The sequence below is a fragment of the Trachurus japonicus genome, chromosome 20, assembly GCF_045865225.1.
Source record: "Trachurus japonicus isolate A0001 chromosome 20, Traja_1.0".
Taxonomy (NCBI): Eukaryota; Metazoa; Chordata; class Actinopteri; order Carangiformes; family Carangidae; genus Trachurus; species Trachurus japonicus.
Window position 1 is genome coordinate 8,312,456 of NC_140926.1, and position 14,395 is coordinate 8,326,850.

The window sequence follows — 14,395 nt, forward strand, 5'->3', positions numbered from 1 at the left end:
ATGAACTTCCCTCAGCATCATATCTGCAGATTTGGAAATCAAATTGGTTTTTGTGCTCTTTAGGTGTGAGCAGCGCCGGAAGTGCACGAGCTGCACGTCAGTCAGAGCTAAATTAAAGTTTGTGATGAAGACTTGTGAAGAAGGAAAAGGGAAAAACATTGAATTACTGTGGAGAGCAGCTGCCCAGATGTTTTCTGGTTAGATTCACTTTCACACCACTTTGGTGGTTTGACGACAGATGTAAAACCAGCAACTCATTTTTTTACATGATGCATCCGGTCCTGCATCCTCAGATGAACCAGATGGGTGTATGTTGTGTTTTCATAAAATAGTTGTGCATACAGATTCAACTTCACCATGATTTTTTTTTTTTTTGACCAAACTGGATTGACCCTAACCCTAATAGATCAGCTGTGACATTTAGGTCACTGGATTTAATGTTGGGACTGATCAATGTAATTTTTTGACTGAGAGGAAACAAGAAAAAATGTGGAAAAAAATAACAAACTACACATAATTGTTTCAAAATCACTAATGATTTATGATAAGGTCATGGATTTACACTAACGAAAGCAGTCACCAGTTTTAATATTATGTCTGATATATGCAATATCACAGACTGGCCCGACTTAACTGTAACCTGTAACTGTCACTTAAGTGCTCTAAGTGAATGCTGACTGCAGCTTCACTTTATTCTTTGATAATCCAATATGTGCAACCATGACACTTTGCTTCGATTAGAAAAAGGGAAAGAAATATATTCAAACTTTACCATGAGATATTGTTAGAATGAACATTGTAAGTTCTTCGAGGCCCTGTTGAAATTTTTTGTTTTGACAAACTGACTTTAGTTCAATGTTAACTGTTTAAAGCTGCAACTTTTTAACAAATGAGACATCTTAAGCTTTATTTTTAGCTCAGTGTATCCATTTTTGTGAGTTTGGTTTGATTCCATTCACATTTTTATGAAGTTTTTTCAGATAGAAACCTGAACAAATGAACCTAATGAAGCTACATCCCACCATAAAACCTGTATGTGAATTATGTTAGTGCCATGAAACATGTCAGAGAGCAGCCATGACGCCTCCTACAGCTACTTCATTAAGTGATAAGCAGGAACATTGTCATGAGTCTTGTCGTGCAGCCTGGTTCGTTCTGTTCAGATCCCACAGAAGGTAAAAAGAGAAGTTTTAATTTTGGAGACATCTTGTTGCTCCATGAAAACCTGTAACTGATTTAATTAACCAACCAACTGTCTGCTTGTTTTAAACACCCCTCCTCTCTCTCTGTTAAAACCCATCTCCATGCACACACAGACACACACTGCTGTCGCTAATCAGAAAAGTCAAATCTCAACATGCATGCGTCACATGGTCCTGTTTCATCATGGCCACCAGTTGATCTGACAGGGCTATAATCTGCACATGCAACAGTGACGGGATAATTGGGTGTGATTGACCTCAGCAGGGGAAAATCACCATAATTAAACAATTATCTAAACCTTCCTTTAATTGCAGCATGTGAGCTCAAAGTGCCTTTGTGTATTTCATCATCATGAACATCATCTTTGACCTTTTATGAAGCTGTTTACATGCAGCTTTAATCCATTGATTCACTGCACGGGTTGATAGAAACAGGCAGGTGTGTGTGTGTGTGTATGTGTGGAAACGTTTCAGGTTATGTTTTTCAAACTAATTGCACTGCTCCAGATTTTATGTTTGTTTAACTTTGCTGTGAAATTGGTTGTAGTTCATTACAGTCCCAGAGCTTGCTGACGAGTCCAGCCTCTCTCCGGTTCAGATCCAGGCAGCCAGGCACACAGAGGGGGGGTTGTGGGGGTTATTAATCACATGTGCTCGTCTGCTTCGACCCGCAGCTCATACGTCAACGCCAGTGTGAGGGAGGAGTTCCCATCTGTGCCCTACTCTGCCCGCCATCTCAACGATGACAAATGTGCCACCCGCAGTGGAAATATTGAGAGTTACCAGGACATTTATCAGCTAACATTTGAGCAATATGAAAGATAACCTTTTGTAAGTGGACGCAGATAAAGATGTATGATCTACCTCCCCGCTGCACGGGCCACATCGCTGTGTAATACTGCAGTCACCCACGAGTAAAATCGTCATAATATGTTTCTCATTTTGGGTTCAACCAGGTGTGGAGTGTGTTTTGCAGGAAGGAGCCTGTGGATTGTCAGCTGGCTCCATTGGTATGTGCACAGTGTTGGACTTTAACTGTTGTAGTCTGGATGCACATGTGGCCTGCTCTATATATACAGTACATAGGCCTACATTATACATTCAGTCAACAACGTCTGGGGCTAAAAGGTCCAGTGACAACACCCATGTCTGGTTTTGTGCAATGTGACGTTCACTGCAGACACAGCTGCCATTGGTTCAGCTGTGTTGGTAAAACATTAGGATACATCAGGGGCAAATGTAAATGAATTGAACTGACTTGAACTGTATACAGAGACATGGCAACAAATTGACCATTTAAAGCAAATGGTCACACACAAATACATATGAGGGAGTTCTGATTTACCAACAATGAATCAAGTAACCAAACTACCACTCTAGTAGAAACTAACAACCTGAACTTCTTTGAATGGCCACTAGAGGTCACACCCAACAGTGAGTCAATCCCCATAGACACCCATGTTAAGTTTGCGATTCTTATACATAAACACATCCTGGTGTTATGGCTATGGTAGCCTATACGATGGCTCGAGCTACAGTAAGGTCCTGTCTAAGTCCAGTTTGGTCTCAGTTCTACATGGATTCTTTTCACGTCATTAATATTTCTGGGTGGGCAAAGCAAAAGCTAAAAACAGTTTTAACCACAATGAGCCAACATCCATTTGTTTCTTGCTCAGATGAAATTAGTGTGTAATTAGTTGTTTGTTTGTTTTTACTGCAACTGTGATGCAAAAATTATGAAAATAACATTTCTAATTCATCTGTTCTTCTGCATGTGTTTGTTTTTGTGGATGACATAAAGTGTGGTGTGGACCTGTAAAGACTTAATGAGGTGTTACTTTACCTCAGACATGTTTATATTGGTTATCAAAAATGCTTCCAGTTCACTTTTGTATGTAATTTGTCTCCAAAGATTTGAAGCAAAGGTGTCATTTCAGTTACTTTGTGCCTGAAACACATACAAGCTGCTAATGAATGTGGGTTTTCTTAATCCCCAATTTAACATGCGGCTTAATGGGCTCAATTTGTCTGGTAGAAATCAATTTGAATTTAAAAAAAAAATGTCCATTAAGACCAACTGGTAGTGTCTGCTGTGGAAATTTGAAACATCAACCACATTATAAACAATTACACATCACCAGGTGATGGATGTTTCCCAATAAGCCACTGTAGGCCTATTTTGCTATTTTGACACTGAATACAATTATTTTAAGAGCAGATCACTAAGATGCAGCAATATGAGGTTGAAATGGTACAAAAATGAAATAACAAAAAACAGAACAAAAAGCACAGGCAGCCGTGTTGTTAAGCCCAGTAAGGGCAAAACCAAATGCTCTTTGCTTCTGACACTGAATTAAAGATGGAAAAGTAAAAACTAAAACTCAGCAGTAGCATAATCTGGGCTGACATTTTAATGGAAACATCTTTGGTTTCAAAAACAATACGTAGTGTCTGTCTGAATGTCAGCGCATTGTTGCTTTGTAGACCTTAGAACTGCTGGGTGGCGGCCCTGACGCACTCAGTGTTAGTGAAGCGCTGCAGCTGCTCAGCCCAGCTTTGTTTTAAACTATTCAAACGGCGAGCAGGAGGTGCAATGTACCTTGTCAAGTTTGGCACTGTTCTCACCACATGCAGTGTTTTCTTTTTTTTTGGCAACACTTCTCTGCCCAAAAATCCAAAAACCATTTGCCCCTTTTACACTCGTCACTTCACTGACACAAAGAATACACAGTGCTGCGTTAAAATGGTGATATTTGCCCCAAGTTTTGAATTTTCTTGGCTCCATCTTAGTGAAATCTCCATCCCATGCTATTTTGTTTTAAATCAAGAAGTATAGAGAAAACCTCAAGGTGAAAGCGCAGCAGGGATGCACACAATGACTTTCTCCTGAAGGCTTCTCTTGGCTGATGGCGAGGCACTAACAGAGCTAACACCTCCAGTTCAAATTCAAGATTTATGGTTTCTTAGAGCTGTAAGCTCTCCATCTTGTCTCCTTGTTCCATGGTGCATATGCCGTCTTTTGTGTGCATCTTCCTTTTTTTTTCAGCACAGGATGTAATAATCCTCAATTTGCCATCTGCCTCCTCCCCCACAGCCTTCATTCCTGCTGTCTTCATGTACCCCCACTGGTGAGTACAGTAAATAAATGAACACTACCAACCTGCAGAGAGAACACAGTTTGAAGCTGCTTGTGTGTGTGAAGTTTGAAATTTCAATGTCTACGCTGCTCTTTTTTTTTTTTTGTCCCTTTCATCTGATATGAGACTGAAAAGAGACTTTGCGGAATAAATGTAGAGTGTGAGGTAATAATGTGCTGATTGGTGAACTGCAGAGGTTGTGTTAGTTAAGTTTAGTTTGGACCGAATGGATGCAGCCTCTCTGACATCACCCACAGGTTTCTGAAAAGCGGTTTTGAAGCTCAGAGCAGCTGCTGTGCTGCTGCCATCTTGACAGTGCATGACTCCACCATAGGGTGACCAGATCCCAAAACAGCCATCTCCAAATTCATTTGCAGAACAAGATCTCTATTCTCAAGTCCATCACCTTAAACACTCAGCCACAACAACTAGACACCAACCTGTTTTGTGTTGATTTGGATTATCAAGCATTTACACATCTTGATGAGATGAGAAGGTGGTGAAGGAAACTGGTTATAAAGAACAAGCTGCAATGCCTGGGAATCGAACCCGGGTCAACTGCTTGGAAGGGAGCTATGCTCACTACTATACCACCATCGCACAGGTAGTGCACATCTGGTGCACATCTGGCTGCCAAGTGAGAAGTTTACAGCAGTGGTGGAAGAGTGACAAAGATGTAAGAAGGGAACCAAGTTGGAGCTGATGTTGTTCTGAAACATCAGTCTGAGGACTCATGTGAGGGTCTCTGTTGTTACCAAGTAAAAACCACCACTTTTGTTTGCTAAGAGGACAGCTGGAAGCCTCGTTGTTGACAGGATTCGAACCTGTGAGGGGAAACCCCAATGGATTTCGAGTCCATCGCCTTAACCACTCGACCACAACAACTAGACACCAATGTTGTTCTTTGTGTTGATCTGGATTATCAAGCATTTACACATCTTGATGAGATGAGAAGGTCGTGAAGGAAACTGGTTGTAAAGAACAAGCTGCGATGGCCAGGAATCGAACCCGGGTCAACTGCTTGGAAGGCAGCTATGCTCACCACTATACCACCATCGCACCGGTGGTGCACATCTGGCTGCCAAGTGAGACGTTTACAGCAGTGGTGGAAGTGTAACAAAGATGTAAAAAGTGAACCAAGTTGGAGCTGATGTTGTTCTGAAACATAGTCTGAGGGTCTTCACATTACACTGTTGTTACCAAGAAGTCAACCACCACTTTCGTTTGCTCGGAGGACCGCGGGAATCTTCATTGTTGACAGGATTCAAACCTGTGAGGGGAAACCCCAATGGATTTCGAGTCCATCGCCTTAACCACTCGGCCACAACAACTACACACAAACCTGTTTTGTGTTGATTTGGATTATCAAGCATTTACACATCTTGATGAGATGAGAAGCTCGTGAAGGAAACTTGTTATAAAGAACAAGCTGCGATGGCCAGGAATCGAACCCGGGTCAACTGCTTGGAAGGCAGCTATGCTCACCACTATACCACCATCGCACAGGGAGTGCACATCTGGCTGCCAAGTTAGAAGTTTACAGCAGTGGTGGAAGAGTGACAAAGATGTAAAAAGAGAACCAAGTTAGAGCTCATGTTCTGAAACAGAAGTCTGAGGGTCTTCACGTTACACTGTTGTTGACTCTACATTTATTACACTGTTGTTACCAAGTACCAACCACCACTTTTGTTTGCTAAGAGGACAGCTGGGAGCCTCGTTGTTGACAGGATTCAAACCTGTGAGGGGAAACCCCAATGGATTTCAAGTCCATCGCCTTAACCACTCGGCCACAACAACTAGACACCAACCTGTTTTGTGTTGATTTGGATTATCAAGCATTTACACATCTTGATGAGATGAGAAGGTCTGGAAGGTTGTAAAGAACAAGCTGCGATGGCCGGGAATCGAACCCGGGTCAACTGCTTGGAAGGCAGCTATGCTCACCACTATACCACCATCGCACAGGTGGTGCACATCTGGTGCACATCTGGCTGCCAAGTAAGAAGTTTACAGCAGTGGTGAAAGAGTGACAAAGATGTAAAAAGGGAACCAAGTTGGAGCTGATGTTGTTCTGAAACAGAAGTCTGAGGGTCTTCACGTTACACTGTTGTTACCAAGAAGTCAACCACCACTTTTGTTTGTTCAGAGGACAGCTGGAAGCCTCGTTGTTGACAGGATTCGAACCTGTGAGGGGAAACCCCAATGGATTTCAAGTCCATCGCCTTAACCACTCGGCCACAACAACTAGACTCCAACCTGTTTATAAAGCATTTACACAGCTTGATGAGATGAGAAGGTCGTGAAAGAAACTGATTATAAACAGTAAGCTGCGATGGCCGGGAATTGAACCCAGGTCAACTGCTTGGAAGGCAGCTATGCTCACCACTATACCACCATCGCACAGGTGGTGCACATCTGGCTGCCAAGTGAGAAGCTTACAGCAGTGGTGGAAGAGTGACAAAGCTGTAAAAAGGGAACCAAGTTGGAGCTGATGTTGTTCTGAAACAGAAGTCTGAGGGTCTTCACATTACACTGTTGTTGACTCTACATTTATTACACTGTTGTTACCAAGTACCAACCACCACTTTTGTTTGCTAAGAGGACAGCTGGGAGCCTCGTTGTTGACAGGATTCGAACCTGTGATTTCAAGTCCATCGCCTTAACCACTCGGCCACAACAACTAGACACCAACCTGTTTTGTGTTGATTTGGATTATCAAGCATTTACACATCTTGATGAGATGAGAAGGTCTGGAAGGTTGTAAAGAACAAGCTGCGATGGCCGGGAATCGAACCCGGGTCAACTGCTTGGAAGGCAGCTATGCTCACCACTATACCACCATCGCACAGGTGGTGCACATCTGGTGCACATCTGGCTGCCAAGTAAGAAGTTTACAGCAGTGGTGAAAGAGTGACAAAGATGTAAAAAGGGAACCAAGTTGGAGCTGATGTTGTTCTGAAACAGAAGTCTGAGGGTCTTCACGTTACACTGTTGTTACCAAGAAGTCAACCACCACTTTTGTTTGTTCAGAGGACAGCTGGAAGCCTCGTTGTTGACAGGATTCGAACCTGTGAGGGGAAACCCCAATGGATTTCAAGTCCATCGCCTTAACCACTCGGCCACAACAACTAGACTCCAACCTGTTTATAAAGCATTTACACAGCTTGATGAGATGAGAAGGTCGTGAAAGAAACTGGTTATAAACAGTAAGCTGCGATGGCCGGGAATTGAACCCAGGTCAACTGCTTGGAAGGCAGCTATGCTCACCACTATACCACCATCGCACAGGTGGTGCACATCTGGCTGCCAAGTGAGAAGCTTACAGCAGTGGTGGAAGAGTGACAAAGCTGTAAAAAGGGAACCAAGTTGGAGCTGATGTTGTTCTGAAACAGAAGTCTGAGGGTCTTCACATTACACTGTTGTTGACTCTACATTTATTACACTGTTGTTACCAAGTACCAACCACCACTTTTGTTTGCTAAGAGGACAGCTGGGAGCCTCGTTGTTGACAGGATTCGAACCTGTGATTTCAAGTCCATCGCCTTAACCACTCGGCCACAACAACTAGACACCAACCTGTTTTGTGTTGATTTGGATTATCAAGCATTTACACATCTTGATGAGATGAGAAGGTCTGGAAGGTTGTAAAGAACAAGCTGCGATGGCCGGGAATCGAACCCGGGTCAACTGCTTGGAAGGCAGCTATGCTCACCACTATACCACCATCGCACAGGTGGTGCACATCTGGTGCACATCTGGCTGCCAAGTAAGAAGTTTACAGCAGTGGTGAAAGAGTGACAAAGATGTAAAAAGGGAACCAAGTTGGAGCTGATGTTGTTCTGAAACAGAAGTCTGAGGGTCTTCACGTTACACTGTTGTTACCAAGAAGTCAACCACCACTTTTGTTTGTTCAGAGGACAGCTGGAAGCCTCGTTGTTGACAGGATTCGAACCTGTGAGGGGAAACCCCAATGGATTTCAAGTCCATCGCCTTAACCACTCGGCCACAACAACTAGACTCCAACCTGTTTATAAAGCATTTACACAGCTTGATGAGATGAGAAGGTCGTGAAAGAAACTGATTATAAACAGTAAGCTGCGATGGCCGGGAATTGAACCCAGGTCAACTGCTTGGAAGGCAGCTATGCTCACCACTATACCACCATCGCACAGGTGGTGCACATCTGGCTGCCAAGTGAGAAGTTTACAGCAGTGGTGGAAGAGTGACAAAGCTGTAAAAAGGGAACCAAGTTGGAGCTGATGTTGTTCTGAAACAGAAGTCTGAGGGTCTTCACATTACACTGTTGTTGACTCTACATTTATTACACTGTTGTTACCAAGTACCAACCACCACTTTTGTTTGCTAAGAGGACAGCTGGGAGCCTCGTTGTTGACAGGATTCGAACCTGTGATTTCAAGTCCATCGCCTTAACCACTCGGCCACAACAACTAGACACCAACCTGTTTTGTGTTGATTTGGATTATCAAGCATTTACACATCTTGATGAGATGAGAAGGTCTGGAAGGTTGTAAAGAACAAGCTGCGATGGCCGGGAATCGAACCCGGGTCAACTGCTTGGAAGGCAGCTATGCTCACCACTATACCACCATCGCACAAGGAGTGCAAATCTGGTGCAAATCTGGTGCACATCTGGTGCACATCTGGTGCACATCTGGCTGCCAAGTAAGAAGTTTACAGCAGTGGTGAAAGAGTGACAAAGATGTAAAAAAGGAACCAAGTTGGAGCTGATGTTGTTCTGAAACAGAAGTCTGAGGGTCTTCACGTTACACTGTTGTTACCAAGAAGTCAACAACCACTTTTGTTTGCTCAAAGGACAGCTGACAGACTCGTTGTTGACAGGATTCAAACCTGTGAGGGGAAACCCCAATGGATTTCAAGTCCATCGCCTTAACCACTTGGCCACAATAACTAGACACCAACCTGTTTTGTGTTGATTTGGATTATCAAGCATTTACACATCTTGATGAGATGAGAAGGTCTGGAAGGTTGTAAAGAACAAGCTGCGATGGCCGGGAATCGAACCCGGGTCAACTGCTTGGAAGGCAGCTATGCTCACCACTATACCACCATCGCACAGGTGGTGCACATCTGGTGCACATCTGGCTGCCAAGTAAGAAGTTTACAGCAGTGGTGAAAGAGTGACAAAGATGTAAAAAGGGAACCAAGTTGGAGCTGATGTTGTTCTGAAACAGAAGTCTGAGGGTCTTCACGTTACACTGTTGTTACCAAGAAGTCAACCACCACTTTTGTTTGTTCAGAGGACAGCTGGGAGCCTCGTTGTTGACAGGATTCGAACCTGTGAGGGGAAACCCCAATGGATTTCAAGTCCATCGCCTTAACCACTCGGCCACAACAACTAGACTCCAACCTGTTTATAAAGCATTTACACAGCTTGATGAGATGAGAAGGTCGTGAAAGAAACTGGTTATAAACAGTAAGCTGCGATGGCCGGGAATCGAACCCGGGTCAACTGCTTGGAAGGCAGCTATGCTCACCACTATACCACCATCGCACAGGTGGTGCACATCTGGCTGCCAAGTGAGAAGTTTACAGCAGTGGTGGAAGAGTGACAAAGATGTAAAAAGGGAACCAAGTTGGAGCTGATGTTGTTCTGAAACAGAAGTCTGAGGGTCTTCACATTACACTGTTGTTGACTCTACATTTATTACACTGTTGTTACCAAGTACCAACCACCACTTTTGTTTGCTAAGAGGAGAGCTGGGAGGCTCGTTGTTGACAGAATTCGAACCTGTGAGGGGAAACCCCAATGGATTTCAAGTCCATCGCCTTAACCACTCGGCCACAACAACTAGACACCAACCTGTTTTGTGTTGATTTGGATTATCAAGCATTTACACATCTTGATGAGATGAGAAGGTCTGGAAGGTTGTAAAGAACAAGCTGCGATGGCCGGGAATCGAACCCGGGTCAACTGCTTGGAAGGCAGCTATGCTCACCACTATACCACCATCGCACAGGTGGTGCACATCTGGTGCACATCTGGCTGCCAAGTAAGAAGTTTACAGCAGTGGCGAAAGAGTGACAAAGATGTAAAAAGGGAACCAAGTTGGAGCTGATGTTGTTCTGAAACAGAAGTCTGAGGGTCTTCACGTTACACTGTTGTTACCAAGAAGTCAACCACCACTTTTGTTTGCTCAGAGGACAGCTGGGAGCCTCGTTGTTGAGAGGATTCGAACCTGTGAGGGGAAACCCCAATGGATTTCAAGTCCATCGCCTTAACCACTCGGCCACAACAACTAGACTCCAACCTGTTTATAAAGCATTTACACAGCTTGATGAGATGAGAAGGTCGTGAAGGAAACTGGTTATAAACAGTAAGCTGCAATGGCCGGGAATTGAACCCGGGTCAACTGCTTGGAAGGCAGCTATGCTCACCACTATACCACCATCGCACAGGTGGTGCACATCTGGCTGCCAAGTGAGAAGTTTACAGCAGTGGTGGAAGAGTGACAAAGATGTGAAAAGGGAACCAAGTTGGAGCTGATGTTGTTCTGAAACAGAAGTCTGAGGGTCTTCACGTTACACTGTTGTTACCAAGAAGTCAACAACCACTTTTGTTTGCTCAAAGGACAGCTGACAGACTCGTTGTTGACAGGATTCGAACCTGTGAGGGGAAACCCCAATGGATTTCGAGTCCATCGCCTTAACCACTCGGCCACAACAACGAGACACCAAGGTCCTGCTGTGTTGATTTGGATTATCAAGCATTTACACATCTTGATGAGATGAGAAGGTCTGGAAGGTTGTAAAGAACAAGCTGCGATGGCCGGGAATCGAACCCGGGTCAACTGCTTGGAAGGCAGCTATGCTCATCACTATACCACCATCGCACAGGTGGTGCACATCTGGCTGCCAAGTGAGAAGTTTACAGCAGTGGTGAAAGAGTGACAAAGATGTAAAAAGGGAACCAAGTTGGAGCTGATGTTGTTCTGAAACAGAAGTCTGAGGGTCTTCATGTTACACTGTTGTTACCAAGAAGTCAACCACCACTTTTGTTTGCTCAGAGGACAGCTGGAAGCCTCGTTGTTGACAGGATTCGAACCTGTGAGGGGAAACCCCAATGGATTTCAAGTCCATCGCCTTAACCACTCGGCCACAACAACTAGACTCCAACCTGTTTATAAAGCATTTACACAGCTTGATGAGATGAGAAGGTCGTGAAAGAAACTGGTTATAAACAGTAAGCTGCGATGGCCGGGAATCGAACCCGGGTCAACTGCTTGGAAGGCAGCTATGCTCACCACTATACCACCATCGCACAGGTGGTGCACATCTGGCTGCCAAGTAAGAAGTTTACAGCAGTGGTGGAAGAGTGACAAAGATGTAAAAAGGGAACCAAGTTGGAGCTGATGTTGTTCTGAAACAGAAGTCTGAGGGTCTTCATGTTACACTGTTGTTGACTCTACATTTATTACATTGTTGTTACCAAGTACCAACCACCACTTTTATTTGCTAAGAGGACAGCTGGGAGCCTCGTTGTTGACAGGATTCGAACCCCAATGGATTTCAAGTCCATCGCCTTAACCACTCGGCCACAACAACTAGACACCAACCTGTTTTGTGTTGATTTGGATTATCCTAGCCTGGCTCTCGCCAGACCCTTGTAGTTCCGCAAAGCTACGCCAGAGGCGCTACGCTCAGCTTCGCACAAGGGTCTGGACTCGAGGCCAATGCAAACTTCTTCCCCGGAGCAAAAAATAATGAACCAATCAGGATCGCCGGGCGGGACTTTCTGAGGTGTGACGTAGCGCTGAAGCGACTGTTTGAGTCAAACAACAATGGCGGCTCACAGTGAGTGGCTGAAGTAGCACGTCAACAAGATAACGGACAAGTGGTTTATCCAATCACATACAAGATTTTTTTACAAGGCCCCGCCTTCTGAAATGAATCGCCTATGGAGCAGTCCCAGACCCTTGTGCGGAGCTCAGCGTAGCTTTGCGGAACTACAAGGGTCTGACGAGAGCCAGGCTAGGATTATCCAGCATTTACACATCTTGATGAGATGAGAAGGTCTGGAAGGTTGTAAAGAACAAGCTGCGATGGCCGGGAATTGAACCCGGGTCAACTGCTTGGAAGGCAGCTATGCTCACCACTATACCACCATCGCACAGGTGGTGCACATCTGGCTGCCAAGTGAGAAGTTTACAGCAGTGGTGGAAGAGTGACAAAGATGTAAAAAGGGAACCAAGTTGGAGCTGGTGTTGTTCTGAAACAGAAGTCTGAGGGTCTTCACGTTACACTGTTGTTACCAAGAAGTCAACAACCACTTTTGTTTGCTCAAAGGACAGCTGACAGCCTCGTTGTTGACAGGATTCGAACCTGTGAGGGGAAACCCCAATGGATTTCAAGTCCATCGCCTTAACCACTCGGCCACAACAACTAGACACCAACCTGTTTTGTGTTGATTTGGATTATCAAGCATTTACACATCTTGATGAGATGAGAAGGTCTGGAAGGTTGTAAAGAACAAGCTGCGATGGCCGGGAATCGAACCCGGGTCAACTGCTTGGAAGGCAGCTATGCTCACCACTATACCACCATCGCACAGGTGGTGCACATCTGGTGCACATCTGGCTGCACATCTGTTTTATAAAGCATTTACACAGCTTGATGAGATGAGAAGGTCGTGAAGGAAACTGGTTTTAAACAGTAAGCTGCGATGGCCGGGAATCGAACCCCGGTCAACTGCTTGGAAGGCAGCTATGCTCACCACTATACCACCATCGCACAGGTGGTGCACATCTGGCTGCCAAGTGAGAAGTTTACAGCAGTGGTGAAAGAGTGACAAAGATGTAAAAAGGGAACCAAGTTGGAGCTGGTGTTGTTCTGAAACAGAAGTCTGAGGGTCTTCACGTTACACTGTTGTTACCAAGAAGTCAACAACCACTTTTGTTTGCTTAAAGGACAGCTGACAGCCTCGTTGTTGACAGGATTCGAACCTGTGAGGGGAAACCCCAATGGATTTCGAGTCCATCGCCTTAACCACTCGGCCACAACAACGAGACACCAAGGTCCTGCTGTGTTGATTTGGATTATCAAGCATTTACACATCTTGATGAGATGAGAAGGTCTGGAAGATTGTAAAGAAAAAGCTGCGAAGGCCGGGAATCGAACCCGGGTCAACTGCTTGGAAGGCAGCTATGCTCACCACTATATCACCATCGCACGGGCGGTGTACATGTGGTGCACATCTGGCTGTTTTGAGTGTTGCGCTCTCATGGTCACTGTACTAGTTACTGGTTACACTGGGTTAAACCAATGGGCTGCCACCTGTACAGTAGTTTCATATTTAGCACAGCGAGAGTTGAACCAATCTTGTCTTCTGCCTCTACCTGTACCCCTCTCTCTGAACGTTTCCTGAGCGGAGAACGATCAGCAGAGTCAGATAAGCTCCCACCTGTTCCTGGGGAGATTGTCACGTTCTGCACACTGAAAGCGGATAAGTAATCAAGGTGCATTTTCCTGAGATGCTTTAAATCCCCTTGACCCCGTGGGCCTGCAGCCACAGTCTGACATCAATAAACAGAAAGCTGTTGTAAATGCTCACCTTTAAATGATGAATACTTGTCCTGAAGGGAGGGGGGTGGAGTGGGGGGTTTCCTGCAGATTGATAATGACTGCAGCCACAGAGGTCACTGAGAGGTAGTGTTGTGTTCAATGCATATCATCAGGGTGTGTGAGTCACAGATCAACACAATCTCACCAAAATCCAAGCCTCAGCGCTGCAGCTCATCTGAAGTGACTGATGTGTTTAAACCTACTGTTAAGCAATGTAGCTGTAAGTGCTTTGCAGCTGCTTGGGTGGCCTGCTGAGACTTTTATTGCTGTTTTCTTAATTGTGGTTATCCATGCAATTCGTCAAATTTAAGACTCAAAGAGACTGAATTACATCTCGGAAAGAAAAGAAGCTGTCTGTCGAGGCAAATTAGCGGAGGGAATATACATGAGCTCTTTCTGAAACAATGATGAGTTGACCTGTGTTTGAACTGGGACCAGTATAAACAATTAATGTCC

At 44.7% G+C, this 14,395-nt stretch overlaps 24 non-coding genes across 24 annotated transcripts; all 24 read right to left on the reverse strand.

The window, feature by feature from the left end:
* Positions 1-5,142: 5,142 nt before the first annotated feature.
* Positions 5,143-5,224, reverse strand: trnas-cga (transfer RNA serine (anticodon CGA)). The gene has a single exon. It is a non-coding gene; the product is annotated as a tRNA-Ser (tRNA).
* Positions 5,225-5,588: 364 nt separating this feature from the next.
* Positions 5,589-5,670, reverse strand: trnas-cga (transfer RNA serine (anticodon CGA)). Its single transcript has one exon. It is a non-coding gene; the product is annotated as a tRNA-Ser (tRNA).
* Positions 5,671-6,054: 384 nt separating this feature from the next.
* On the reverse strand, positions 6,055-6,136 carry trnas-uga (transfer RNA serine (anticodon UGA)). The gene has a single exon. It is a non-coding gene; the product is annotated as a tRNA-Ser (tRNA).
* A 92-nt stretch (positions 6,137-6,228) lies between these two features.
* trnag-ucc (transfer RNA glycine (anticodon UCC)) lies at positions 6,229-6,300 on the reverse strand. The gene has a single exon. It is a non-coding gene; the product is annotated as a tRNA-Gly (tRNA).
* A 202-nt stretch (positions 6,301-6,502) lies between these two features.
* On the reverse strand, positions 6,503-6,584 carry trnas-uga (transfer RNA serine (anticodon UGA)). The gene has a single exon. It is a non-coding gene; the product is annotated as a tRNA-Ser (tRNA).
* Positions 6,585-7,112: 528 nt separating this feature from the next.
* Positions 7,113-7,184, reverse strand: trnag-ucc (transfer RNA glycine (anticodon UCC)). Its single transcript has one exon. It is a non-coding gene; the product is annotated as a tRNA-Gly (tRNA).
* Positions 7,185-7,386: 202 nt separating this feature from the next.
* Positions 7,387-7,468, reverse strand: trnas-uga (transfer RNA serine (anticodon UGA)). Its single transcript has one exon. It is a non-coding gene; the product is annotated as a tRNA-Ser (tRNA).
* Positions 7,469-7,996: 528 nt separating this feature from the next.
* On the reverse strand, positions 7,997-8,068 carry trnag-ucc (transfer RNA glycine (anticodon UCC)). The gene has a single exon. It is a non-coding gene; the product is annotated as a tRNA-Gly (tRNA).
* A 202-nt stretch (positions 8,069-8,270) lies between these two features.
* Positions 8,271-8,352, reverse strand: trnas-uga (transfer RNA serine (anticodon UGA)). The gene has a single exon. It is a non-coding gene; the product is annotated as a tRNA-Ser (tRNA).
* Positions 8,353-8,880: 528 nt separating this feature from the next.
* trnag-ucc (transfer RNA glycine (anticodon UCC)) lies at positions 8,881-8,952 on the reverse strand. The gene has a single exon. It is a non-coding gene; the product is annotated as a tRNA-Gly (tRNA).
* Positions 8,953-9,187: 235 nt separating this feature from the next.
* Positions 9,188-9,269, reverse strand: trnas-uga (transfer RNA serine (anticodon UGA)). Its single transcript has one exon. It is a non-coding gene; the product is annotated as a tRNA-Ser (tRNA).
* A 92-nt stretch (positions 9,270-9,361) lies between these two features.
* trnag-ucc (transfer RNA glycine (anticodon UCC)) lies at positions 9,362-9,433 on the reverse strand. The gene has a single exon. It is a non-coding gene; the product is annotated as a tRNA-Gly (tRNA).
* A 202-nt stretch (positions 9,434-9,635) lies between these two features.
* On the reverse strand, positions 9,636-9,717 carry trnas-uga (transfer RNA serine (anticodon UGA)). Its single transcript has one exon. It is a non-coding gene; the product is annotated as a tRNA-Ser (tRNA).
* Positions 9,718-9,800: 83 nt separating this feature from the next.
* Positions 9,801-9,872, reverse strand: trnag-ucc (transfer RNA glycine (anticodon UCC)). Its single transcript has one exon. It is a non-coding gene; the product is annotated as a tRNA-Gly (tRNA).
* A 216-nt stretch (positions 9,873-10,088) lies between these two features.
* On the reverse strand, positions 10,089-10,170 carry trnas-uga (transfer RNA serine (anticodon UGA)). Its single transcript has one exon. It is a non-coding gene; the product is annotated as a tRNA-Ser (tRNA).
* A 92-nt stretch (positions 10,171-10,262) lies between these two features.
* On the reverse strand, positions 10,263-10,334 carry trnag-ucc (transfer RNA glycine (anticodon UCC)). Its single transcript has one exon. It is a non-coding gene; the product is annotated as a tRNA-Gly (tRNA).
* Positions 10,335-10,536: 202 nt separating this feature from the next.
* On the reverse strand, positions 10,537-10,618 carry trnas-uga (transfer RNA serine (anticodon UGA)). The gene has a single exon. It is a non-coding gene; the product is annotated as a tRNA-Ser (tRNA).
* A 346-nt stretch (positions 10,619-10,964) lies between these two features.
* Positions 10,965-11,046, reverse strand: trnas-cga (transfer RNA serine (anticodon CGA)). The gene has a single exon. It is a non-coding gene; the product is annotated as a tRNA-Ser (tRNA).
* Positions 11,047-11,402: 356 nt separating this feature from the next.
* On the reverse strand, positions 11,403-11,484 carry trnas-uga (transfer RNA serine (anticodon UGA)). Its single transcript has one exon. It is a non-coding gene; the product is annotated as a tRNA-Ser (tRNA).
* Positions 11,485-11,567: 83 nt separating this feature from the next.
* On the reverse strand, positions 11,568-11,639 carry trnag-ucc (transfer RNA glycine (anticodon UCC)). The gene has a single exon. It is a non-coding gene; the product is annotated as a tRNA-Gly (tRNA).
* Positions 11,640-11,855: 216 nt separating this feature from the next.
* On the reverse strand, positions 11,856-11,923 carry trnas-uga (transfer RNA serine (anticodon UGA)). Its single transcript has one exon. It is a non-coding gene; the product is annotated as a tRNA-Ser (tRNA).
* Positions 11,924-12,679: 756 nt separating this feature from the next.
* On the reverse strand, positions 12,680-12,761 carry trnas-uga (transfer RNA serine (anticodon UGA)). The gene has a single exon. It is a non-coding gene; the product is annotated as a tRNA-Ser (tRNA).
* A 92-nt stretch (positions 12,762-12,853) lies between these two features.
* trnag-ucc (transfer RNA glycine (anticodon UCC)) lies at positions 12,854-12,925 on the reverse strand. The gene has a single exon. It is a non-coding gene; the product is annotated as a tRNA-Gly (tRNA).
* Positions 12,926-13,299: 374 nt separating this feature from the next.
* trnas-cga (transfer RNA serine (anticodon CGA)) lies at positions 13,300-13,381 on the reverse strand. Its single transcript has one exon. It is a non-coding gene; the product is annotated as a tRNA-Ser (tRNA).
* Positions 13,382-14,395: the final 1,014 nt, after the last annotated feature.